This window comes from Myxocyprinus asiaticus, chromosome 10 (genome assembly GCF_019703515.2).
Source record: "Myxocyprinus asiaticus isolate MX2 ecotype Aquarium Trade chromosome 10, UBuf_Myxa_2, whole genome shotgun sequence".
Lineage (NCBI taxonomy): Eukaryota > Metazoa > Chordata > Actinopteri > Cypriniformes > Catostomidae > Myxocyprinus > Myxocyprinus asiaticus.
This window is the reverse complement of record NC_059353.1, coordinates 13181056-13193345: the sequence shown is the minus strand read 5'-3', so window position 1 is coordinate 13193345 and position 12290 is coordinate 13181056.

Below are 12290 nucleotides of genomic sequence, written 5' to 3'. Positions count from 1 at the left end.
AAATGTCGCCACAGTCACGTAATGTTCATTAGATCAGGCTGTTTCTGTCAGCCTCTGGAAGACACTTGATTAGTTTTGGGCTTCTTTGCAAGAATTTTGGCTTTCATGTACACACTTTAAAGGTTTGCTGAGCATTAGGTGTGGTTCTCAAAGCCTTCATGGTTTATTTTCACTTTTGCATAATTCCAAACGTGTATTGTTTGCAAATACACCAGGATACAATTTGTGGACAAAGGATTTGTCCTCCTGTTAATACCATATAGAACAAATACAAATGATGTCATGTGATTAACAGCTAGTCGATACAGACCCAATGCATCGACTACTGGCAGAATGAACTGACTAGTTGAATAGTTGTTGCAACCCCTAATGTGTGCAACATTATGTCAGTCTGCTATTGGCTTAAGTGCTTGAAGCTGAAGAGGTCTTTGTCAAGTGAAACCCCAAGAATATTATATGGAATTCAGAGTCCTTTTCTATTTGTCCCCTGAACCCGCAAAGGAGCAACAAAGAGTAAATGAATCTGTTTTTCTGCCCTTAGTAGTATATATTATATTATATTCTCTACCCTATATTCTATGATTGCATGTTATAATAAATGCTTAGACTTCACTGCTAAATTTTTAAAGGAATAAATCCAAACAATCTCAAAACAAGGTATTTTAGCGAAGTGCATTTGAAAGCACCATCTGAATTGCAATTTTGCAGCATGAGCCCAGCCAATCAGAGCTTATAAGACAAAATACCCCAAACACACAGAGAGTATCCATCATACACAACTGTTTCTCCAAAATACTATGTTCCTTATAAGAGTAAAGGGCTTACCCATCATGTATACACCCGCACATTCAAACACCCCTGCAACATTAGCATGTAGAGATTCATGTGGCATGGACAACTCAGTGAAAACTACATTAATGTATTATAAATCTTAGGATAGTCATATACTATAAAAGAACAGGAAGATGTGGGGCTCAATCACACTGCTCCAGAAGGAAGGAACAAGGCCCATCTCAGGTGGCTGGGCCAAAGAATTTTGATTGTTTGAAAATGAGTTGGGTGGTAATGTCAAGGGCTGATACATTATTATGTTTTTTTTCTACAGTTATGCTCTAATGAGGATATGTCACTGTGGCACAAAAAATGAAGCCTTGTTTGAGGCTGCAAGAGTTTGACTTCGTTCAGCCTCAGTGTGAACCTGTGAACTGACAGCATCACACTTCTGTTTTCATGGTGTAAGACTGATAAAACATCACAAACTCAACATACAAAAGCAACACAGGCCAATACATGCATACATATATAGTATATTTCAAAAATTAGTCACAGATAGCTTTAGGGCTAATTATGCTAACTAAAAAAAACAAAACAAATGAGTGTGATAAGGTTTTTGTAGCCGCCATTTCGATAGTCAACATAATGCATGTCTTTAAACAAACAAAATTAATAAAAATGGGACATATGCAGTACACCATGCATTACCCAGTTCTCCTACAAGTCCCTCACATTTATTCAAATGTACTTTTACTTTCTTTTCTACCTTCAGCTTTGCCATTAAATCGAACTGCCTTTAGTTTAAAACAAGAAGTGACTTTGTGAAAAGTTTCTCCTAATATTCTCATCTGTTCGGCACATGCTATGCCATTAGACTCTAAGTAATGATAAAACACTTAAGCAAATTTAAAAACTTATATTTGAAAAGAGGAAATCGATCCATTGGCTTTTTTTCTGTTGTAAACAGTGTTTTTGGACCCACTTCATATTAGGTGTCTTTAACTGCTATGTACTTAAGCATTTGACACAATGTACATTATGTACATATGTGTTGTTGCATTGTACTTACATTTAAAGTACCTGCATTTAATTACATCTGTACTTCAGCCGCGGCCTGTGCATTTTAAGTCTAGGCCTTCAGTGCGATTCATGTCATTAAGAAAACACAGTTTAACAATGAATAAGTCACCATATGCCTATCAAACATTATGTCGCAGCCAACTAATAATACCAGTTGACATTTTAAAAACACGTTCACGCACGAAAGCCAGAACCAAGGAGGTCTAATACCAAGAAAAATCTCTAATAATATTTGCGATTTAAATTTAGCTTGCAATAAATTTTGTTTCGTCAGGGTACACGGTTACTTTGCAAAACTTGATCCGACACTGAATGCTCAAGCAGCCTAATTTACACTTAGAAAACTCCTGATGTTGCTATAACAATGCAGTACTCACCAATTTGCTTGAAGTGAAAATCAGCTCTCCTTTCCTGTTTAATTAATCATTTGCACGATCATGTAGAACATCTCAGGTTTTTAAATCCATAAGGATCTCTTTCTCAACGGCAATACCAGCAGCAATGATAGCCGACTCGTCAGCAAGATCTCGTGCTTTTGCTTTCAAATGACATGCATCACTTAAAGTGTGATTGTGTCACTCAAGGCCAGCTAGAAAGCCTGGACTGGGACATATCCTAAAGACCACACCCACCAAGAACAAATAAATCAATCTGATTGGCTGATGAATCTAAAAGTCTGACTTTAGATGCCTATTCACTGCAGTGTTGAGGGATTCTGTGGAAATTCTGAAGGCCTGACGGGGTGGAGCTCAGACTCACGTGCTGCTTCGGGTAAGGAGCATGGCTTTGGGCATGTGATTTGTGAAACAGTTGTCACACCTTGCTTGTAAGTATCGAGGAATAAATTCTGATTGGATAAACTTTTTGTATTTTGCTATTCGTTTTTAGATGAATTAGGAGTGGAAAGCAATTGGAAATACATAGGCAAAAAGGTCACTGAGAATTAAAAATGAAATGAAAAAATATTTAAAAAACATTACATATAAAAAATATTTATTTAATAGGCATGTTACGCCAGCAGAGAAGGCTTTGAAATCGCCACTGCTGTACTTATACTGTTAACCTTACCCTAAACCTTACCCCTAAACCTACCCGTTCTTCAACCTCAGTAGCAGCAAATGTGAATCTTGTGAAAATTTTGCAGAACAACATGGAGTTAATAAGTACATTGTATTGTATTTATTTTAATCTTAGTACATAGTAGGGTTGCACGGTATACCAATACTGATGAAATATCGCAATACTAAAAAATGTAAAATGGTATGATATCATCTTGTTTCTAATTCCGGTACCGTACTACAATGTTATAGTGCTATTATAAAAATTTTACAGGATGTTTTACTTTTGAGATTAAATCAATAATAATTTAACAATGAATCAAATTAAAATCTTGATAAGGCCAAGTGTAATCATTAAACAGTGGAAGGATGTCATTTAATTAAATAATATGCAGCCTATACGAGCTGCACGCTTCAGAATGAACGAGCGGTGCAGCTCTACTCTCTGTCTTACTTCACAAACACACACACACACACACACACACAAACAGATGTCATGTGATCCACATAATGCAGTGTGTTTAGTGTATGAGCGGCTGTGAACACTCATATGAACTCCTCCAGTGCTGCTCTGAGCTCTCAGCTAGTGTGTATTTCAGCATTTCATTTAGAAAGCGGGCTTATTAAAAACTACCATACTTGAGGAACTCAAAGGTCCATCAAAATAAAGGTTCTGCCAAAATAATAGCTCTGCTTAACTGGATGCGTGAAATTGAAGACATTACGACGATATTACTAAAAAAATATAATATTCATATTAATAGCAATACTACTACTAATAATAATCATTTAATAATAAATGGTTTTGTTATTATCATTACTATTTATTATTATTATTACAATTATTATTACATATATCACAAAAACAAGTGTACCGAATATCAGCACACTGAGCAGAATTTTATTTAACCAAAAAAAATGCTGTTTTTACTTGAAAATTAATGATTATTTTTCTTTATGTATTCATTTGATTCAACACTGTTTTGTTGATAACATTTAATGAAAACTTTAAATATGGAATCTAGACAAATGAAAATGGAAAATGCAGAATTTGCAACTGCAAGACTTTATGCAGTTCTTTAAATCAAGTCCTTTTTCGTGTAATTTCATCAGTAACCTGAGGCTATTTATTTGTTGGCAAAGAATTGATTTAGTGTCGATACCGAGGTTCCAGGGCTGGTATCGTACCGATGCCAAAATTTTGGTGTCAGAGCAACCCTAGTGCGTAGTAGTTAAAGACACCTAAGATAAAGTGGGACTGTGTTTTTTGTTGTCTGAAACTAACTGCTAATGTAGTTGCTAAACAGCTGATAAAATCTGAACTGATGAGTTTTTAATATCCTCGCCATTACAGCTTTGATTCAGTATTTGATTCAGGTCTTTAAATATTCTCATCTCTCCTATCAAAAATAAAGCGTTGTTAGTTATTTTTTATTAATACATTAATACATTTCAAATTAATATTTTAAGAGAAATGCCATAACCATTGTTATGCTACATTTGGGATATACTTAAGAAAAAATAGCATGACCGAAAAAGCTTGACCATATGATACGGGCAAAACAGCCCACTATCTGTCTGTATTGGACAGTCCAGATGTATAGGACACTCCAGTGTGCAAGAACTGGTTTCAGTATAAGGACTTTTACTAATGAATAATTAGATGGAAACCACAGAGAAAAAGACCCTCCTGAGAGCTTATCCGTTAGTTAATAACCCTGGACATTTGGCTGAGTCCACCTGCTCTAGAACAGCAGACAGATCAGAAATTATTCTCTCTGTTCATCTCCAAACAAAACTAATTCAACCCCTCCATCTGGTCTGACAAGGACAAGACATAACGACAGGAGAGGACAGGGAGGAAAAACCAATTAGGAACAGTTAGGAAAAAGGTGAGCTTAGTACTAGTTAACGCACAGATGAAGACTATCCTCAACAGCAGGAGTTTTCAAAGTTAAAATTTGTCAGTGGTAAAATTGAGGAGGGGAAAAAATATTATTTTAAAATGTATTTTTAGGACTGTCAAAGTTAATGTTAGGAGATTAATTAAATATTTTTAAAACATTTATTGTATAACAAGTTGCATCCGAAACCAACACACACGTTGTTTTCTTACTCTTAGGAATACAACAAAAATCATAATATTAATCGCATTATGTTAATAATATCACAATTAGTTTTATCGCACAGTATGAACAGGTTTTTATACACTGAAATAAACAGCTTCCTTTATTTTTTAGGAAATGGGCCCTTTGCAAGGAAATTATCATATTGGGAGTACTTGGTGTTAAAAAGTACAGTATCTTGCCACTATTATTAATTTGCTAAGAAGTTATGGATGATTAATACAGCAACACAAGCACACGTGCACACATTCATTCATCCTCACTCACAAATCCTTTGTATAAATTCACAGTGATGCTTTACAAGTCAGGAGGGGTCAGAGTTATGTCAGGTTAACCCTCAATTATGTCACTATAATCATCATTCGAATTGCCTTCGTAAATAAATGCTCCAATTTTGAATCAGGCACCTTATTAGTTTTTCAAACAATACCATTCCCAACATCATCCTAATTAGAGACATTTGTAATGGCTCTGATTTCCTTGTCACCTTTGTAACATGTTTCTCTATGTTTGCGGGGGTCCACTCACCTATACTGTATGTCTCAGTGAACAATAAGACTGAATGTAACAGATGCCTGCTAATATTGCTCAACACCACCAAACATAACATGAGATGTATTTTATGCTTGCACATGTTTTACAGTCATTTCCAAGTTCTGATCAAGTTGTGTAAGTAGTATTCCACAAAGCGTAATCACTTAACAAGCAGAAATACTTTCTTTTCTGTTTCTGAATCCTGTGGACCTATGCAGCCCTCAACCTCAGTTGTTTTCTGTTGTAAATACATTACGAGAATGTTAAAACAATGTGTTTCTCTGTTTGATTTGGAGGTTTCCTTGTGTTCTGAGTTGGTGTCCTTTTTTTAATCCTCTTTTGTAAGTGTCAGAGATCACTGGTTTCTTTGTGCTGAGATCTATACTGAGAGTGGAGTGTTTTAATCACAAGAACTGTTCTCTTTGTCCCAACCTCAGCACCTGGAGGCTATGATGAGAATGAGGATGATGTTAATGTGCAAAGCAACGACTTTAAGAAAAAGAAAAAAAAAGAAAAAAAAAAAGATTTAAAGGTTTAAAGGCATATAGAGATAACATTATGACTACTATGAAAAAAATAATATTATACTACCGATACATTGTAATATTATAGATGCTTTAGTTCAGTAACCTATTACATTTTTTTTACAAACAACTTTGATTAAATAATTTATAAAACAATCTCACAAGTTATGATCTTTTCGAAGGTATGATTATACTGCTAAAATGATTAAAGTTGTGTTCTGATAAAATAAGATATTATGTTAATTTGTGTCTGGGTGGTCTTTATATTTCAAAGCATGTGATGAATCCGATAAGTGCATTTATTGGCCAAAGTCATGAATTTATACAGTATGTTAAATCAAATCAAACTTAAACCATTGGTAATGTGTGTTAAATGCTTAATATGCAAGCAAATTGCATTGTAGACTAGGTTATACCACACTGAACGGGGGAAACAAGTATCATTAAACAAAATACACAGTAAATACATTATAACTATTATAAAACAAATGAGTCTTAAATAATCTAATGGTGCATATTTTACAGATAATATAAAAAGGCAAGCATGGATAGGGATTTGACCCTTGAACTACAGAAAATACAGGTAAAGTGGAACACTTTGATCATTTGTCTCTGGTGTTAACTAATAACTACAGAGGAAAATACAAAAACGTAAGTATCCTACCTTACCAGTTTTCCCATTTTACCTGAATTTATTCCATCTATAGCTACAATTTAAAAGGTTTACAGGTCAGACCTGATCAACTGGATTGTCACAGTGAGGGTTTACAAAAGGTTTTTGAACACATAAGCCAAGCAACAAAAGTTTCCAAAGAGACCAAAAAAAAAAAAACAGGCCTGAGCTGAAGATAAATGGATCTTACAATTTATACCTACTAGGAAGCATTCCTTTGTGCAGATAATTACCTGAAACCATTTTAAAGCATTTTTAGTGGACTCTCACAGTAGCTAATCATAGTCGATTGCAGGACTACATAAATCTTTGTATTTCACAATTCTAGTAGGTAAATGTGTGAGAAGTGTAGTTAGTGATAGGCCTGTACTGCAGTGCTATGCCAAAATACACTTTGCTTGCATCACCATAAGTAGAATTTGTAAGCTTAAAATGTTGCATACATCTGTGAATAGATTTGGGGATTTAAAAAGCTTTTTCATGACAGTATTTTATTATTGAAGTTTATTTTGTTCGTTTTTAATACAGTACCAACACTAAAAAGCAAGTGTCTCAGTCTTTTGATTAAAAAATTATTAAGTCATAAAATTTTAGTCTCACTTAATGTTCCTGCTACGTAGATCAGATGTCATACTAATACAGAACTTGTGTAGTGAAGACAACGGGGAAGTTGTGTTAAGATCCATGTGCAGTTTAAACATATGAACAGTACAAAGTAGCAAATAAAAAGGATAAATGACAAAACAGGCAAGGGTCTGGTACACAGGATAAAGTCCAAGAAATGAAAACCAAGTAAATCTGAGAGACAGAGGGAAAATCCAATAAACAGGCAAAAAGGTCCAAAAACTCACAAGCAGGCAGGGAAACGCAATAAACAGGCAGGAGTCAAAAACACAGGAAAAACAGGAATGGTAATTACGCTCAGAATTGCAGACTAGGCAGAACAAGACTTCACACTGAATGCAGGTAAACAGAACTTATAGTCTGGGATAATGAAACAGGCGAGCGAGTAATCAGTCTGAGCGGGGGATTATGGGAAATGTATTTCATGAAGGGAAAGCTAGAATTCCGGAGATTGAGACCTCTGGCGGCGTTCTGGAGAGATAGCAGATGCTGCAGGTGTAACAGAGCCCCCCCTGCAAGTGGCTCCTAACGCGAGGAGGTTGTCTGTGTTGGGGTCTACCACGACCTCTGGGAGCGGGACAATTAGGGAAATTGTGGAATTCAGAGATGAGCAGGGTCCAGAATGTCCTCCAAGTTAGTCCAGGAACACTCCTCAGGGCCGTAGCCCTCCCAGTCAACCAAGTATTGGAGAGTCAGACCCCGGTATCGAGAGTCGGGGAGCTTGTGTACCCGAAAGGCCTCCTCTCCATCAATGAGCAATGGAAGGGGTCTCTGTGGGTCTTGAACCCTCCTCTCTCTGAGGCGCCATGGGTTTGAACAAGGAGACATAATAGGTGGGGGAAACACGGTAATTAGCAGGGAGTTGTAGCTTGAAGGACACAGGATTGATTTGATGAATGATTTTTGAAAGGACCAAACATACCTGGGACTTAATTTCTTGCACGGGAGCCGAAGATCTCAGGTTGACAGCCAAACCCACTGCCCTGGAGCATAGTTGGGGCCAGGCCGCCGATGGAGATTGGCCTGTTCCCTCTGTTGGCGAATAGAATGTTGTAAGTGGGTGTGTGCTTGATCCCAGATAGCCTCACTACGCTGCATCCAGTCATTGACTGCAGGTACATCGGACGGTTCCCCGAACCAAGGAAAGAGTGGGGGTTGAAAACCTAGGATGCACTTGAAAGGAGTGGTTCCGGTGGCTGGTTTGAACAGGGAATTGAGCATATTCGGCCCAGGGAAGGAAGCGGCTCCAGTTGTGCCAATTCATTTGACAGTATGCTCTGAGGAATTTACCTAGGTCTGAAGGCGTTCAGCTTGTCCATTAGATTGAGGGTGATATCCAGAGGTTAGATTCGCGTTGAGCAATTTGAAGAATGCAGACCAGACTGAGGTGAATTGAGGACCACGGTCAGAGACAATGTCTTCTGGTAGGCTATAGAAGACATACTGGAACAGGTTCTCAGCACATTCCATAGATGAGGGGATCTTGGGCTGAGGGATGAATCAACAGGCCTTAGTAAAACGATCCACCATGGTTAAGATGGTAGTGAAACCCTGGGAGTTGGGTAAATCCGTGACAAAATTCACTGCGATATGAGACCAAGGATGACGAAGGGCAGGCAGGGGCTGAAGGAGACAAGACGGAAGCTGTCGAACAGATTTAGAGGTGGCACAAACATTACAATTTTTAACATAGTCAGCGACCTGTCACTAGGTTCTCCCACCAAAATCGGTTTTGCACTAACCTGCAAGTAGCTTGTGCGCCTGGATGCCCGGAGCAGGCCGAGTCATGAACCCACTGAAGAACTGTTGCGCAAGGACCTGGGAACAAAAGACTTTCAGTAGGAAAGTCAGTGGGACTGGGTTCTTGATTCTGAGCTTGGATGATTTCAGCCATAATTTCCCCATTGTACAGGGCGACAGTGAGGGTTGGTGAGATTATTGGGGTCAGGATTTGTTGCAGTTAGTAGACCCATAAATGCAGGACAGGGCATCTGCTTTGGTGTTCTTGGAGCCGGGTCGAAAGGTAATGGTGAAATCAAATCTGGAGAAAACCGAGACAGTCGAGCTTGATGGGGATTTAGACGTTTAGCAGACTGAACGTATACCAGGTTGTGATGATCCATGATAACCAGGAAAGGATGACGAGCTCCCTCTAACCAATGCCTCCACTCTTCAAAAGCCACTTTCATGGCTAAAAGTTCACGGTTGCCGACATCATAATTTCTCTCAGCAGCTGACAACTTGCGGGAGTAGAAGGCACAGGGATGGAGTTTGGCGGGAGATCCTTGTCGTTGAGAGAGAGCACTTCACCTACTCCTGAATCAGAGGCATCCACTTCCAGTATGAAGGGTCGAGTGGGATCTGGATGGAGAATGGGTGCAGTCGTAAAGCATTGTTTAAGATCATAGAAGGCTTGAAGAGCAGAAGGTGTCCAGATCAGTTTCAGAGCAAAGAGGTGAGTGAAGCAGCAACAGAGCTGAAACGTCGGTAGAAATGTGCAAAACCAAGGAAGTGATGTAGTTCTTTGACAGATACAAGTAGTGACCACTTCAGCACAGCTTGCACCTTAGAAGAGTCCATGGGGACTCCCTCTGGGGAGATGACATACCCCAGGAAAGAGATGGTTGATTTGTGAAACTCACATTTCTCCATCTTGGCATACAGTTGGTATTGAACAAGGCAGTTGAGCACCACTCTGACGTGTTGAACATGTTCATCAAGGGAAGAAGAGTATCAGAATAATCAGTGTAGACAATGACCCATTTGCCAATAAGATCACAAAAGTCACTTACATAGGCTTGAAAGACAGATGGACTGTTGGAAAGTCCGAAAGGCATCACCTGGTATTCGTAGTGGCCAGTGTGTGTAGAAAAAGCAGTCTCCCATACATCTCCCTCCCGAAGGCGGAATAAGTTGTAGACGTTTCGAAGATAGAGTTTGGTGAAGATCTTGGCGCATTGTAACTGCTCCAATGCTGCTGGTACCAGAGGGAGAGGATAGCGATACTTTGTGACGGTGTTCAGGCCTTGGTAGTCAATGCATGGATGAAGACCCCGTCCTTCTTTCCTATGAGGGACCAGCAGAAGCAGGAGAAGTGGATGGTCAAATGAACCCTCTTTCTAGGGACTGTGATATGTACTCCTCTATAGCTTTAGTAAGGGGTATATTCGTCGGTGTGGAGGAGAGGTGCCCAGCAGAAGGTCAATGGCAGTCACAGAAACGGCAAGGAGGCAGTTGCGCAGCCTTTGATTTGCTGAATGCCTCCTGGAGATCCGAATAATGTGGCAGAATCGACATCAGCGATTATAGTCGTGGTGCTTACAGGAGGAAGAGAGATGGGTTCAGGAAGGTTGAGGCAAGACTGGAAACACTCCGAGTGAGTTGTCCATCTCTCCATGAGATCTCAGGGTTGTGAAGTCTCCGCCATGGCAGGCCAAGAACAATTGGTTTTAGGAGAATGAGTGACTAGAAATTGAATCTCCTCATAATGAAGTCCTACTTGAAGACGGATGGGTCAGTTGATTTGATGAATCTTGCCAGACCCTCGAGGTCGGTCTAGTGCCGATACATGCAAAGGAGGGACACAGGGAACAAGACAGGTTTAGATTCGTGGTGAGACCCATGTCAATAAAGTTACCTGCAGCCCCTGAATCTAAAATGGCAGATACATGATGTTCATTATCTAGAACATGTAAAATAACTGAAACTTCAAACTGTTCGATAAGAATTAGGTTTGAAAGTTCCAAACTCACCGCCTCATCCCCCTTTTTAGAGGGACGAGTGGGGCAGGCAGCCAGTAAATGTCCCGACTGTCTGCAGTAGATACACAATCTCTCCCGTAGATGACGTGTTTGTTAGAGAGAGAAGACCCACTTGCATGGGCTTGTGATAACTGGTTTCAGCAATGTCAGAGTGAAGTGTCTGGACGACAGGCTTTAATCAGGTTATCCAGACGAATGGCTAATTTGATGAATCCATCAAGAGATCACCCCTCATCACGACATGCTAGTTCAACTTGAAGATCAGGATTTAACCCCTGACAGAACAGTAGTTTCAAACTGTCCTCCACCCACTCTGTGCTGCTAGCATGCGAAAGGATAAGGAGAATTCAGCAGCAGACATCTTCCCTTACTTTAAACAATAGAAGTTCTCCCAGGTCCTTACCACCCTCAGAGTGTTCAAAAACCTCCTGTAAACGAGCCATGAAATGAGACGGAGCCTTTTATGTTCTCACGACTCCATACCACAGTAGCCCAGTCTAGTGCTTTTCCTGACAGCAGTGATATGATAAAGGAAACAGGAGCTTCATCACTGGGATACATCTGAAGTAGTTGAGATAAAGAGCTCACATTGCAAGAGAAATCCTCAACACTTATTGGGTAATCCGTCAAACTTCAGGAAGCAAGAGTCGAGGATTAACAGTAGCTGTAGAGTTGCTTGTGGAAACTCTCATCGGAGATACCGGTGGTTTTGGCTGCACAGATTTAAAAAGTTCTTCCGTGATAGAGGTGAGCTTGCACAGCAGCTGATGGTGATTGGTAAGCATTTCAACTTGTGCTGCAACAAGCTCATGTAACTGTTGTAAGGCTGCTGGATTTAAGTTAGGCAAAGTCTTCTGTAGTGAAGACGCCGGGGCAGTTGCGTTAAGATCCATGTGCAGTTTAATAAACGTATGAACAGTACAACAAAGTAGCAAATAAAAGGATAAATGACAAAACAGGCAAGGGTCCGGTACACAGGAGACAGTACAAGAAATGCAAACCAAATAAATCCGAGAGACAGAGGAGTAATCCAATAAACAGGCAAAAGGTCCAAAAACTGACAAGCAAGCAGGGAAATACAATAAACAGGCAGGAGTCAAAAACACAAGAACAGGAATGGCAATAACACTCAGAAA